At 50.5% G+C, this 16,086-nt stretch overlaps 1 pseudogene; it reads right to left on the minus strand.

The window, feature by feature from the left end:
* Positions 1 to 218: 218 nt before the first annotated feature.
* On the minus strand, positions 219 to 337 carry LOC118611016 (annotated as a pseudogene).
* Between the last annotated feature and the right edge of the window lie 15,749 nt (positions 338 to 16,086).

Here is a 16,086-nt window from a genome sequence, read left to right on the forward strand (position 1 = left end):
CTCCTCTGTGCCGGTTTTAAACGAGGGGCACAGAAGGAAGAGCCCCTGATCTCCATCGCTCAGTCTTGGACGGACTCTGCCCGCGGGAGCAGCGGAGGTGCGGGGCAGAGGGGACCGTCCTGCAGGGTGGGAATGCGACCTGCCATCGAAGGCCCTTGGTTGACCTCACAGATTGCAAGGACCTTGTCAGTTTGCAACCCCTTATTTTTTATTTTTTATGCCTACAGCACCTGGTCTTCCTAGGTGGTCTCCCATCCAAGCACTAACCAGGCCTGACCCTGCTGAGCTTCCAAGATCAGACGGGATCGGACTTGTTCAGGGCGGCGTGGCCGTAGACCATATGTATTTCTTTAATCCGCTACCTCCTGACAGTAAGGCCCTGGGCCACTGGGCTGGCAGGAGATTGATTCGCAGCCATCGCTGAGACTTCCCTTTTCCTGGCTGCCACCCAGAGTCTTGCCCTAAGCCCCACCTCTGGGGCCCCCACAGCCCATCCCCTTGAGGCCTCCGGGACTGCCAAGGAGTGCAAGTGGACTCCCACATCATTTGTGCAACTCGCCGACCTGAGACCACGCCCCAGCTCAGGGGTCAGCTCGCTCTTGTCCTTTTTTTGAGCCTTAGAATCCTTGTCCTCTCCCCCACGATTCTCCTCCTGTGCACACAGCCTAATCTGCCACACGTGTTTATGAAATGCAGGAGGAATCATAGACACGCAGCAGTTTGGGTTTGTTACTGTCCTGTAAAACCTCCCCAAGACAAAGAAATGCTAATGACCAGCTCTGAACGTGGGGGCAGAACAGCAAACAGAAGCAACGATGCCCGCCAGAAAGCCCACCATGCCCACTGCAGGCCTTTGATGCTCCCTGCTAAGTCGGACACTCCACGTTTGAGGCTGCATCAACCGAAGTAATTATCCGAAATAATTGGGTCTCCTAGATGCTTTTGGTAGAAGCATCCAGATAAATGAGATGGCAGTCAAAACTTTTCACTTGAAATTTAGAACAAATTCATAATTATCGCACTGCTAGACAGTGAACTTCTTCAGGGCAGAGTGTTAGCTGTAATGGTCTTGACCTTGAGAGTTTGATCTCTGTCTCTGAGTTATATAACCTCGAGCAAATTATTTTAATCTCTTGAGCCCATTTTCTCATCAATAACATAGGACTCGCCTTGCAGCTTTGTGAGGACGTAGCACACAAAAGGACCTGGCAGAGAGTAGGCATTGAATAAACGCTCACTGGAGAGGTGGATGGAGGGAAGGACATGTTGACAGACAGACAGATGGACATCTCAGCCCTTTGATTTAATCTCCTTGTGTAGTACAAGTGTCAAATGCCTCACGACATTATTTAAATATACATTTTCAGTCATGACACCATGTGAGAACCTTGTACCTTACAATAACATCCAAGCATTTTTGAGCTGTCGGTCAAATGTAACTTCTAAACTAGGGTCTAAACTGGAGCCTCTGTCTTGTCTCTACAGATTATTGTAAATAAAAAGAAACACTTTAGTTGAGAGAGAGGAACCCAGGGTCAGTTAGCTCTTTATCAGGTGCAAGGAGAGCATATTCTTGCATTCATTAACACCCACTTATGCCTGCCAAGAGAATGCCAATCAACTGCTATTTGCCTGGGGTACACACGGAAGAGGCAACCAGAAGGCAGGAGATTGGGTAAGCAGTAGAGAGGGCCAAGGAAGAAAGTTCAGACGTGCGGACCTGTGTCTACAGGGGAATTGAAAAAGCCAGCAGAGGTCCAGGAAAGACACATGTTCAGAAAATATTTGTGAAGACTTTAAGCCTCTACCTTAGGTTGATTCCAAGACTCAAGTCTACCCAGCTAATATGTAGAGGAATACACTGGGACAGGTGACTACTTTTCAAACATTCCATTTCCAACTAAAAATAAAATAAAATGTACAAAGAAACAGAAAATCGCGACCCATTGAAAGAAACTAAACATGTCTCCACAATTCATCCCTTAGGAAACACAGAGATCGGACTTAATCAACAAAGAGTTTTTTAAAAGTTGACTTGTAGTATGCTCGAAGAGCTAAAGGAAAACATAGACATAGAAGCAAAGGAAATCAGAAAAATGATACATGAATAAAATGAGAATTTCAACCAAAAAAAAATCAATAGCAGAAGGAAAAAGGGAAAACTCACATATATATGGAAATTAAAAATATGCTCCTAATCAACCAATGGGATGTGCCAGGCGCTACCCCAAGCCGTTACAGATTTTATCTCACGTAACCTCCACGACAATCCTATAAAGCAGATGCATGATGATTATCTCCATGCTACAGATATAAGGAAACTGAGACACCAGAGGTCAAGCACTTCGCATGAGATTATGCACAAAGCATGAGGTAGCTCTCGCACTATGCCATCCTTACATAGGGTATCACATGTGATGCACCCAACAACCCTGCAACATAAACCCTATTACAGTCAGGAACGCTGAGACGTGGACACATAACCAAACAGGCCGCCTAACTTGCTCGGGGTCAGACACACAGCGTGCGCTGCTGGCGAGATGCAAATCCACGTCCTCTCCAGCCCTGGGCAGGCCAAGATGTTGGGACTAAGGGCAACGGAGGTCCTTACGCCTCACAGAGGAAAACAAAAACCGTGTCATTGCAAGACATAAAAGCCATCCCCGCTTCTTTGGAGGCCTCTGCTCAGACTGGTGGCGGCTCTCCCACCTGCGACAATCAGGCTAAAGGCAATAATACGGAACGAAACGAAACGTACCTATGAGCGTGGCCAGCGACGTCCGTTTTTCCATTAATGATTCGCTGGATGCTTTTGCTTTCGTCCTACTCCCCCCCCCCAAAAAAAAAAATACAAGAGCAGCAACAATAGGTCGCCCTAAGTGCACATTTGGTTGCTTAGGTGGGCCCAGAGATGCAGAGAACAAATTGGGCAAAACTTTGAGCAAATCTGGGCTTATTACAGTTACTGAAAATCTATAAACAGTCGCAGAAGAGAAGGGCTTGGGCAGGCTTTGGGTTACATGTCACTTTAAATATCATCTGTGACCATCCGAGTGTTTTAGAGGCAATGTTTTCCTACCTCGTGAATCAGAGGAGGAACAATTAGACTCCAAACTGAAGTTATGTCCTCTCAGGTGACCTGCCCCCACTGCCTCCCGCAAATCCTCCAGAGGCCAAGCCAAAAGAGCAGGCACGAGGTAGGAGGCGTTTGGCAGAGGAGCAGCAGGAAGCGGGCGCCCAGGGTGCTGCCGGCCTGCCTAGCCCCCCACGCTCAAAGAGCCGCTGTGCACGTTCCGCTAGGGTCTGGATCCTGGGGAGAGCCGCCAGCGGGAGCCGTTCGGGGGGAGGCCTGCTCGCTTCATCAGTGTGACGCGAAGTGATGCCTGGGAAAGACAGAGCTCTCCGACGGAAGTCAGCCCTTCCTCGCTTCCTCCCGTCCTCCTTCCCGCCTTCCTTTTTTCTCTCCCCGTCCTTTCCTTCTTCCCATCCGTCTCTGCCGTCTCCTTCTCTCCTTTTCTTCCTTCCTTCTATCATCCATCCATTAATTCGACAAATATCTCTTATGCATCTACTGTGTCCCAGAAATGTCCGGGCCCTGATCAGACGACAGTGAGTTAGACGAAATCTATGCCCTTCTCGACCTGCGTTCTGGTCAGGGAGACAAAGGTACGATAAACAACTTAATGTGTGAGACGTAGCGATGGGCGATGTACAGAGAAATAAAGCAGCCGGCACGAATGCAGAGAAGCGCGGGGGGACTCTCCTAGACGAGGTCACCAGGAAAGCCTTCTCTAAGGAGTCGGCATGGCAAGAGCAGCAAGTGCGAAGGCTCGGAGGCGGGGAACTTCCTGCCATGTTTCTGGAGCAGAAAGGTGGCCAATATGGCTGTGGCCAAGTAGCCAGGAGAAGGGAATGAGGAACCGGGCTAGAGGGCCAGAGGGGCTGGATCCGATAGCACCTCATGCACCATGGTCAGGGTGGGGCTTTTATTCCAAGAGTTACAAACTCCCTGGAACTCTGGAGCCGGAGAATGAGATGATAGGCATTTTGTTTAAAAAAAAAGAAATAAAAAAAACCTCTTCTGTATGCATGCTAATATATTTAGGGGAAGAGTAATGATGTCCACAACTTACCTTAAAATGCATCAAAAACTAAGACGGATTGAAGGGTGGGTAGAGGGACAAACGGATGGACAGGTCCGTGATTAAGTAGAGTAGAACAGTCGTGGTTGAATCTGGGGTGGGTATATGGATTCTTCTTCATACATCTGACGTTCTTCATAATAAAATATTTAAAAGAAACTCTTCCTGGAGGGAGGCAAAGGAGCGAGCTGGGAGATGAGCGAGGGGCCTTTGCCACAAGCCCGGCCGGAGGTGACGGAGGCCCAGGGCCAGGATGGTGGCAGGGGCTGAGGGAGAACACTTGGAACACGTGAGCGCCAGGCAGGTTTCTGGAAATGGCAGAGCACGGTTGGGCATTGAGGAGCAAGTGGGTTGGAATCCGCCTCTGCCACTTGCTGTGTGGCCTTGAGCAAATTACCTGATCTCTCTGGGCCTCTGTTTCCTTGAGAATAAAATAAAGGAAATATAATTTACATCCCAATCTACTTTTTAATAACACGACTTACATAAATTGCCAAAAAGAGGGTCAGAAACATGGAAACGTCGTAGAAGCTTAGTAAGTATCAGTCCTTCTAAAAGGGGACATGAAGAGTACTTGGAACGAATTGGTGACATCAATGGCCACTCGACACACAAACTCTGCTCCTTTAAAACAGAAGATGGTGAGAAACGTCCGCTAATATTGCACTAAAGATGGCCCGAGATCTGAAACTGCCCTGTGAGGTTTTTCTATCATTAACCACCCCCCACCCCGCCAGAGCAGTAGCACAGGAGACCGTGGTCAAGGAAGAAGTGGAGAGAGTAAGAGCCACTCCCCGCTGACCTACAGGGGGGCTGCTGCCCATCCTCCAGCAGGAAGGCCGGTCTGCAGCCTTCGGGCTGGCCTTCGGTCCCTACGAACAAACTTCCCCTCCAGGAGTCTTCCTCTCTCTCAATGACGTTAATAAAAAGTAAGAGCAGATTTGAACCCAGAGCTTGCAGTTATGTTATGGACTCAACACCTTGCGATCTCACTAATGACTGTCCTATGTCTTTAAACGTTCAAATTTTGACTAAAGCCAGGTGTGAAAAATGCCAGAAAAGCTACAGACAAGACCTTTATATATATATATAAAGGTACCAGGAAGTCCGTATGAGATGTCTAGTAAATTGGAATTTCTGTGCCAAAACTACTGAATCAATTGGTTACTCCCAGAGAAAACATGCTTTCCGATTCTCTCTCTCTCTCTCTCCTCTCACTTCCTAAGCTTCCCCCTTCCCCACCCCCCCTGGAATTGCCTCATTCTCCTGGAACCTCTGACTCAGCTGTATAAATAACAAGAAAATTAGCGAGAAGCCAGGAGGTCACATGCTCCGAATGCCCGTTGGACGATTCTCTCTTTTCCCAGCACTTGGCACCTTGGCTTCCTTGTGGGAAGCTTTTTTTGTGAGTTCGTGATGTGCAGGTTGTGACAAAATGGTCTGAGAGAGATGTTTTGAGGCTGGTTGAAATCCTGGTCCTGACTTCATACCAGAAGGAATGCTGCGGGTCAGCGCTTCTGGTCCCGCCATGTCGTCGAGTAGCCTGAAAACCCTGTTCGTGGCCCTCTGCGGCCTGAGCGGCCTCATATTTAGTGAGTCTGGAGGTGTTCGATGACTTCGAAACTCAGTAATAATAGCGAGCGTGTGTATACTATGCCAGGCCCGGAGCTCCGCATATATTAAGTCATTTAATCATTGCAGTAACCCCATAAAGCAGATACTATCATCATTCCTCTTTTGTAGATGAAGAAACAGAGGCACAGAGAGGCAAAGTGACTTGCCCCAGGTCACACAGCCAGTAAGTGAGAGGGCCGGGATTTGGGCACGAGCTGTCTGGACTTTTCGCCTGTACATTATGATTCTTCTCAAACCCGATCCCGTCTCCTCCCGAGTGCCGGGGACCCTGTGTTAGTTCCATCAGGGTCCCCATAGCCAGGCCTCGTGAGGTCCTGACGCCCCCACTGAAACGCCAGGTGACAGAACGGCTTACCTGCAGGTCACGTGCTGAACGCCTCCTGGCAAAATATAAGAATGAAAGAACAGTGGTAGCCAATCGAACCCTGCCAGAGTCGGTGTGTAAACGCCTGTGGAAGTGTCCTGCAGACCGAGGTGGCCCTAGTGGAAGGCAGAGTGTGGCAGGGACAGCAGAACTCCCGGAGCAGAAATTATCCACAAGGGCCCAAGGACTCTGACCCCGTGGGCCAGCCCAAGCCATGGGGCTCCATCAGGAGAAATAAACAGGACCTGGGGCACAGAACGGCACCGACTTCCCTACTGAGCAGCTCACCCCTGTGGCAGGTGTGTGTCCTGTGTGTTGGAATTGAAGAGCGGGCTCACCTGGGGCTCGAGCAGCCCCGATCTGCCCCTCACTGATCTGAGCACGAAGGGAGGGGTTGGAGCAGGCGGTGCTCTCGCCTCCAGGACGGCAAGGGGGAGAACGGAGCGTGGGCTCCCAGCACGGCAGCCCCGGGGCGGTCCACTGTCCCGGGCACTGAGACCCAGGAAGGCCCAGCTCCCAGCACTGAGGGGCGAAGGGTCACTAGCCACCCCGCGCTGTGCAGCAGCTGGGACAGCAGGCTAGGTTTCATCTCAGAGGGTCACCTCTGAGAGCCCTGCAGGGCCATCGGTTCGCCGGCCATGGTAGCGAGCAGTGACCTGAACTGATTCTCAAACACATGCGAGCAGCCCTTGAGACTTCCAAGAAAGAAGGGGGATCAGGGAGGTAAAGTACCCCCCAGACTGCGGCGCTGGCAGCTAAGCTGGCTGGAACTCGGGGCCCTCGGGGTCAGCTCCGCGCTGTGCTGGTTGACTTGCGAAGGCTGCGTGGCCAGGACGGCCCTGTCCGAAACCGGACAGTTCTGACTCTGGCATGAAGAGCGTGCGGGTAACATAGATGGCAAACGTGTCCGTGTCTGGATGACGTTACTGCAGAGTTTCAGTCCCCATAACTGTCTACATGATCCAACATGAGCATGGCATTCGAAAGCGCTGTAAAAAAAAGCTCCGCGAGCACCGTCTCCCCGAGCCCCCGCCCCCCGCGTCCCTCCGCGCGGTGCTCCTCGGCTCCGCGCATTCTCGGCCCCATGTCATTCCTTCCTTGGCTCTTGCTCTCATCCTCCCTCCCTTTGGCAATGACCTGGTCTGGGGCCTTCCACCCCGGCTCTTTACTTTGCACCCAATGTGTATGCCACATTTGTGGGCAAGCCGTCCGGACCCTCGCTGCAGCCCACCCTGCAGGAACGAGCCTGGAACGCAAAGACCTAGGGCTTCAGCATTTTAGAACCAATCTTGTGCATTGACCTTGCGGATGTCCCAGCCTGCCCACCCCTCCCCCAGCCGGCCCCCTTTGAACTGCCCCCCGAAGGCACCAGAAGGCTCTGGGGCAAGGCCGTGTTGGCTCCAGATAAGGACAGGGACTGAAATCAGAGCGCTCACCTGTCTTCGCGTAGGCACGAGGCTCCTGCGAGAATTTGGTTTAACACTTCCCAGCGGAGCAGAGCGAAGCTCACGAAGTTCACTCAGCCAGTCAGAGACAGCGCCCCAGGACTGGACCGCATGTTGCTTCCTCTGGGATTCGGCTCACCGGCTCAAACCAGACCCAAGGCCAGGCCCAGCCGGAAGGGGGGTCGCTGTAACACAGCGCACCTGCAGAGGGATACCCCGGGGGTCGGCGTGGAACCTGCAGATCTCGTCTCACTAGGAACCCCGGGAAAGGGACGAGACCCCTTTTCCCGGTCCCGTCAGCTGAGCGGTAGTGTCAGTCACTAGTCTGTTTTCTCGAGCCTGTGTGCCTCCTATTTGACGGAATGATTTTCTTTTTTAAATCACGCACGCTGTATTTTACTATTTTCTGAAAGAGGTCTTTACTCCTTTAGAGAAAAATGAAACGTGGGGAGCCAGGTCCCTGTGGGAGTTCTCACTGGAGAAAGTCTCGGCCAGGAACAGTCCTGAACGTTCACTCTGCTTTTCAGGAGTTAATGGAACGATTTTTAATGACAACGCATTCTAGAATGCAGTATCTTGTGCTGAGTTCTCAATAGGACACTGTTTTTCAAAACTTCAAAAGCGGCATCCAAATTACTGATGCTGTCAAAGGATGAAGTGGCAAATATCAGCTTTATCTTAGGATTCTGAACACTAAATAACTTATAGTCAAAGGAAGTCTATCCCTTGCCACGCTCCAATAACTCTGTAGCAAACTCGACTGTCAGAACCCGGTGTCCACGAGCACTGAACAGCCGAGTGCTGCCAACACACGCCCACTCTTCGCAGCCTTCCAGGAGGCCCCGGGCTGTACCCGCACTTTGACCAGGGGTTCCCCACCCCACCAAGTAGGGAGATGGCAGAGAGAGACAGAATCCAAACAGAGGACCCTCCCTGAGCACGTAGGCCTGTGCCATTTGCTTCTTCTCAAGCCCAGAAGGCATCCACAAAGCGGAACGTAAAGCCTTGAAATTTTTTATAAATAGTTGCTTCGGCTGCATGAATCTAATTTCCTGCCGATTCCCTGAACCCCATCTAAGCCCTTTCTTACCTTGACCTTGTACCTCTCCCCGCAGGGCGGCCAGCAGCTCGCAGGGTGTGACTCCCCTGGATAAAAGGCCAGCATGCCTGCAGGTGCCTCGGCCGCCTTCCCGGCCGGGCTGCATTAGCACCTCCAGTCGGGGAGCCCAGGCGGCCAGCAGCGCAGGGCTGGTGTGAAAACCACGCGCCCACAACCCCCAGCCTCGGGGTGCAAGTGCCAAAGTGCTCGCACAGCGGGCTCTCAGGGCCGAAGCGTGCTGCTGCCAAGGACCACCAGAGACGCAGGCCTTCGAGAGAGACCCGCTCCGAGGAAGAGAGGTCCCAGGCACATGACCTGCTGGTCCAGCTGTCCCTAGGCTTTGTCCCCCAGGCCAGGTTCTAAGGCCTAACTCAGAATCCAGCATTTGAATCATGGCCTGTCCCTTGGTCCTGAGCCATGCGGCTAAAGAAAGCTCACTGAGAGTATCTACTACCAATTAGACACATACCCATAAGTCTCAGCGCTGAACTACGATCATCACCACCATCATCATCATCCTTGAGAAGTATTCGTCATGTAACTGCACCAGCAAGAAGGACCAGGCGTCCGCACAGTGGATCCAATTTTAAACACTAGTATTGTTTTTTTTCCATTACACTAATTTTATTTTTTTAAGGACTAAAGGGCTCTGTCAAACAAATCTAGATTGAAAGGAATTTCTATGTCATCATCATTTGTAACAGTTGTGTTACTTCATCCACAGTTAATTTCCCATTTTTTCTGTGTTTCTAGACACTTAGTTGGTGGAAACATCTTATTTTCCTGCAAAACTACCGAATTATTAAAAGATCGCTTTCGTTCTTTTTTGGCAAATATTTTTTGGGTAGTGAGACATTGCACTTGTCACTTTGCTATAGGTCAAAAGGCTGAATATTCCTTCCTGACATCTCATCCTTTCTTAAGGTGAGATGTATTCAAGGAGGGACAATCACACTCACCTCCAATGAACTTGGAAGTGAGAGCGCGGACCCGCACCACCTCCCAGACCCCCGAGCACATACCAGGTTCTCCTGCCGTGAAGACTTTCTGCAGCATAAGAGCATATCACATGGACTCTTTTAATTTCTCCTGAATCTCCTGGGGAAACTGACGGTCCTCATAAAAATGAAGGCTGACAGTGGCCGAGCCCCCCGGAATTTAGATCCTGGGGTTTGAACTGATAAGTGTATACATATCAACTGCCACCTACAGGGGCAGAACACATTCCACAGGTTTACCTAACTCTGACTAGATGCCGCCACGGTTCACGGTGGGTACCTTTAAAAGGTAGATTATTATAGGAACCATGAAAAAAGATTTGAGACCAAGGGAAAGGACACATCTTATAGAACCCTCAGAGGAAAAGTGTACCTCTGAAGAAAATCGACTCACTGGACGAGAGAAAACTTTTCAGGGGGCTCTTGAGCTCAGCTGAGTGAACCAGGAAAACGAATTCAAAAAAGACAGGCTGAGATAAAAAGACACAATGAGAACTAAAAAGGGAGCAGAGAAAGATAATAAAGGATGGAAACCAAAAATACGATGACGGAAGTAAAGTCCTCCTCGTGGGCGGCAGAGGCTAGAATCGGCACCGCAAAAAAACACAGAACCAACAGGCGAAGGGCGACTGTGAGAAACTCCCCCAGGATGCAGAGGACAGGGACAAAGAGATGAAAATGGAAAAAGAAGAAGAGAAATATGGAGGACAGGAAACAGATCATCAACATCCGCGGCGTCTTTGAGGCAAAAAAAAAAAAAAAAAGATTATAACATTTTCATTAAGATGCGATTTTTAAAGACTCCCCGGGAGAAAGAGGTAGCTAGGTTGTTCGGAATGAAATGATTCCCACATGCGAGTCTAAAATAAATGAAAATTGGACCCCACCAACATATTTTTGGGAAAATTATTTTAATTTCAATAACAAAGAAAAAATTTTTTTAAATAAGAAAAAGAAACAAGTTCTATAAACGGCTGTTCCACACAAAGAAGCGAAGGTCAGTCTGGCCTCAGGCAGTTCAGCAGTACCAATGGCCAGAGTATAAAATGTCCCTACAAAATTCTTAGGGGAGGAGGCAGCTCACAGACATCCCCGCCAGATAGCATCCGTGGGTCCTTACTGAGAAAAACCATGGAAGACGCATACTGCCAACGAGATTAATCGAATTAACAACTTAATAATTTTCCTTTGCTCGGTTTGGATCGTGTCATGGGTGGATTCTGAAAACGAGGAAAGGCGCCTCCTCGTGTCATTCACGGAACTTGCGTTTCTGACGCCGTACCCTCCACTTTGTTCAGGACGCTTATCGTTCCCTGCCTTCACTTGCTAACAACACGGAAACATTCTACATGGTGGGAAGACTTTGTCAGAACTGTTCAAATAAATGCTTAAAAGCCGCGCTGGGTAGCATGATAGATGATCGATGCTTATTGCCCCAAAACTGAAGTCATCCTGCATCTTTAAAAGTTGTTTGCTTACTTAACTGAATCATTGGCCTTTCTAATTGATAAAGACCAAGAGCAGATATCTATCATCGAGTCCCTCTGTCATATCCTCTTCCTTCGAGAAACTGTGGATTTCCTTTATTGAGTGTGCTTGAAAATCAAATAAGCAATATGATCTTCATTATTTTTTAAAATGCACCAAAAGGAAAAAAAAAAAAGGCTGTCAGGACATAAGCCAATAAATTAACAGCGATTATCCATGGGTGGTAAGATATTGGAAATCTTTATTTTTTACTTTTAATACATTTTCTAAACTGTGTACCTTGATCTTTTTGAGCAGGGGGAAAAAACAGGCTCTTAATAACTACTCTGCCATGTTGTATTTACCATCTGATTATAACCACATAAAAAAATTTACGTCACTCAAAAAGATTAGAAATAAGTTCGCTGATGCATTAACAGCAATTATTTCTATATTGCTATATTTTCAAATTTTCTTCTAATTAGCATATAAATATGGTTGCCAATAGTAATAATAAATAACAGAAATGAGCTGTGCTTGTCAGAGCAGGATGACCTCAGGCTGCCTCTTCCTCGAGTCTGGGCATTTCTTATCCAATCCAGGGGCTCATCACCCTGTGTTCACCCCTTCGGTCAGGTTAGTGTCCTGGGGTCTCTTGGCAACCAGTCCCTCTAAGCAACCTCAGAGAATCCAGGGGCCACCAGAGCCTTCCTCTGAGACCCCCAGAAGAGGCCCGTTCAGCTCCAAGTAGGAGCCTCTCCCCTCCGCCGAGGTCGTGGGGGTGACAGGAGTGAGGGGGTCAGTGCTTTCTTAAGCTGGGAAAAGCACCTCCCAGACAGAAAGGTGAAATGTGAGCTAAAAATAGAGCGGGCCTCGCCCCGGCCGCTGGGGGCCGAGGCGGCAAAATGAGGCAGACACAACAGAAGGGCTGACAGGGCCGCGGACAGATGGCCCCCCGCAGACCCTCACATCTGCTCTAAATCAGGCCCTGCTTTCCGCCGCTCCCGCCGCCGCCCAGGGCTGACCTCCCGGCACCGGCTTCTCCTGCCCCCGCCCCCGTTCCGGGCCATTGCTGGCATCTCAAGGCCATGCCGGGGGTTCATGCAGAAAAGAGAGGCCTTTCCCGTCCGTGTCTGTTGGGGGCCTGGGGGCAGTTCGTTCTCACCCGAAGAAGTGAAGACGCGGTGACCGGAGCAGAATGTTACCACAGCTAGAAGTGGCTACCGGAGTTCCAGGAAAATGCATTCCTCCCAGCCCTGAAGCCCCGGACCTGCTTTTGCTGGCCCAGGTGGCCTTTCCGGTAAAGAAGTCCTGTTGGGTTTTCTTTCTACCCACAAACCATAAGCAGCGACGGAATGCAGCTGCGACCTCTGCCAGAGGCTGGCAGCCAACCCGGCGGGGACCGGCGGTCACGGCTTCGTTCCCCTCCGCTGCAGAATGGGGCGTCGCTGTCTGTCTCGTGCCGTGCACGCTGCAGGCCCCTCTCTCTTGTCCCGTGAATGATAAATCGCAACCAGGGAACTTTTGAGATGATTCAGTGGGACCCAATTTATCCCTCTGGCGGTCGCTTTCTCTTGTTAAAAGCCTGCTGCGAACTGATATAGACAAGCGATTGACATGTGTTGACGCTCTTAAAAGAATTGCTTTGGGGCATGTCAGTCAGGGCCCTGGCAGCAAAGACGACTCCACTTAGGGCGTTCCGGCTGAAGAGGTGTGGGCAGGGCAGGCGGACCCGACCCCAAATGGACTTTGAAGCAGCCAGGGACTAGCAACGGCAGGAAGCCATGCTCAGCCCAGGTCTGCAGGGACAAGGAAGGAAAGGCTGTTGCTGACAGCTTGGTGGGCTGGGGAGGCGGGGGGGGGGGCTCCCCGGCAGGAATCAAAGTCACAGCCACAGACCCATGGCAGTGAAGCAAGGTGGGCGTGGGAAGAAACGCCCCACCTCGCTCTCATCCACCTTCCTGTCTCATACCTGTGCCTCCCGTTGGCCAAACCCAACAGGAAGCCAGAGGGCGAGAGGACCCCGAGGGATGCAGTGAAAGGTCCGAAATGGGGGGCGGGGGGTACCTACTGAGCAGGGCAGAGAAAGTGGAGGGGACCCCGGGGGCGAATGGAGACCAAGCGGCCCCACGCACTTCCCATACGCAGTTAAGAGAATTGTTTTGCAGATCATCGTGTTCCTTCCCACCTTCAGGGAGCATTTGCTGAGCATCTTCTGTGTTCTCAGCTCAAGAGAGGAACACGGGGTGCAGAGACGAGGTACGCCCCCTCGCCTCGAGGAGCTCACACCAGAGCAGGGTGACCGGACAACCGCAGTGGCTGGCCTCAGCCAGGGTCTGCCCTGAACGCGATTTGGTAACAGTCGCAGAAAGCGGGAGCCAAGCATTAGACTCTTAGAAACTCTAAGGCCACCGCTCCAGTGAGCAGTGAGCGGGGACTCGAACCATTCAAATGTCTTCTCCCAAGTGCAGGGCTGTACCCTACAACGTGCAAGGGTGGCATTAGCAGGTGGCTCGGGCTGCCCTGGGAGCCCACCAACCCTAATCCCATCAGGTGTCAAGTTGTCAGCAGCCTAGGTCTGCATTGAAGTATTTGAAAGGAATAAATCTACATACCTCATTAAATTCTACATCGTGTCTATATAAGTTACCTGGTCCCCACTCAGGTCACACTGACTTTCAACCCCGACGAGATGTGAGGAGCCACCTCCTAGCCTAGTGGCCATAGAATGATTCTGAGTTCCCCAACACCCTGGCCCCTAGCAGCCAGGTCCGGGGGTGTGGACTTAGAGGAAGGCCAGAAAACCCAGGACCAGCTGGACCCTGCCCTGCTTCTCCCTCCTCCTGCTCTCCAAATGGCCAACCAGATAGAAAACAGAAGAACCGCTGTAGAAGGACCTGAGCGATGTCTTGATCTCCCCTAGTGCGGGGCTCCCCAGAGAGGTGAGTCAGAGCTCGAAGCTCGGGCTCAAGGACGTTCCTTGAGTTCCCATTCTCTGCTCTCTCACTCTAAGGCAAACGGGCTGCAAAGCAGACCCCGGGCTGCCTTGACAACCAAGGTATGTGGTTGGTGGAGGAGGAGGACTAGAGGATGTGGCTGGGCCGCTCCGGGGAACACAGTGGGCTTACTGCATGGGAGCCGGGCCTAGGGATGGGGAGCTTGGTGCTGGGTGCTGATCTTTAAGGCGCCCCAGCCTCACCCAGCAGTCAGTCAGGGCGCAGAAGCAACTCAGGTCTCAGACCAATCAAGCTAACACTCTTCCAAGAGAAGATGGAGTTGGTGTGAACCAGGTGAAATCTTGGTGTGATAGACCAGCAGTGCCCTTTGGAACACCTCCCCTGGGGGACCCATGCTTTGGGAATTGTGCTGTTTAAGGGGCACATTCCATTTCTTTGGCAGGAAAATAAATTAATTAGGAGGAAAGAAAAATCACGTTCAGTGCTGGACCAAACCTTTTTTCAAGTCGCCGGAAGTGATGGCCGACTTCTCCGTGTATCAATGTCTTACTTCCCGAGGGCCTTTTACAACGCGTGTTTAATATCCTTCTATTGTAGTAAGAGTACGGCACAGTATCGTTAGCCATAGGTACAAGGCAGTGGAGCGGATCTGAAGAACGTCCTCATCTCGCTAGACTGAAACCGGGTGCTCGTTGCTTAGCAACAACTAGTTCCGCCTCCTCCCAGCCACCGGTCCTCGGCCTGATCGTGTGAATTTGGCAACTTTAGATACTTTCATAGAAGCAGAATCATGTGGTGTTTGTCCTTTTCCCTGGCTTATTTCACTCAGCATAACATCCCCGAGTTTCATCCATGTTGGCACAAACAGCAGGAATTCCTTCTTTTCTATGAAAGACTCTTCCAGGGAGGTGATTTCCCATCATGCCTCTCATCACCTGCTGCGAAGCAGGCAGGGCTTCCAGGGTTCTCCGCCAGTGGGGACTGATGGAGAGGGGAGCAGAGACCCCATTTCCGGGCCCTCATCCCTGCTAGCCGGATGGCCAACCTCCGAGCATCATTTGTGGTCTCTAGGCATCAGTTTCTTCTTCTATAAAATTAGGCGGTTGTATTAAATGCCACTAAGGTCTTTTCCGCCTGCGAGTGGCTACGGTTCTGGGTGGATTCGATAACGCATCACTCATGGGTCTGCACACATCCGCACGCGAATGTTGAAACAGGTGTCTTCCCCTGGGGCCTTGCCCTTTAGAAGTTTGTTTCGCGGTAGTTCCAACAGTGAGCTGTGTAAGAACAACAGTGTGATAGTCACCATCTTCCACAAGGATGCTTTTCTGTTTCCCTCCCCCCCCCCCTTAGAAAATGCCATAATATAAATGTTAAGATCATTATAGAAAAGGAATTCTTCCTGATGAGCTTGGGATCCTATCGTAATTACATTAAACCAGGCTTTTTATTGCTGGTTAATGAAATTCTTTTAAAATTGAACCAGCTTCAAGTAAACTGATTTGCATTGATTTGGTGATGTATAGAGCTCAAGCCACTCTATGTATAAGCAAATTAAAAGCTGTGAGCCAATCCGCCAAGCTGCATAGTTCCTGGCTGAAAAATCGATCCCCTGGTTTCCTCCAAGGCCACCTTGCCATTGGGGTTGGTGCCGCGTAAAGGGGCGCAGTCAATTTGTTTGGCAGGAAATAAATTAATTAGGAGAAAAGAAAAACCCTTGTTCGGTGCTAGACTCAAGCTTTTTCAATTCACCGAAGATAATCTTTATAATAAAAAAGAACAAAAAACAAAACAAAACAAAAACAAAAAAACCCTCTTGGATGCCTTCTGAGCACATCCCCTGCACTCATGAGTGACACAGCAGAGGTGAAGCTTCGTGCTCCTTACACGCTGTTCCAACTGAGCATCTGCCATGGCCCTGGGCGCTCTGGGGCTCGGGAAGACTGGCCCTCCACCCGCCCTGCTGCCACTCTGCAGCC

This window comes from Rousettus aegyptiacus, unplaced genomic scaffold (assembly GCF_014176215.1).
Source record: "Rousettus aegyptiacus isolate mRouAeg1 unplaced genomic scaffold, mRouAeg1.p scaffold_m13_p_13, whole genome shotgun sequence".
In the NCBI taxonomy this organism is placed as follows: domain Eukaryota; kingdom Metazoa; phylum Chordata; class Mammalia; order Chiroptera; family Pteropodidae; genus Rousettus; species Rousettus aegyptiacus.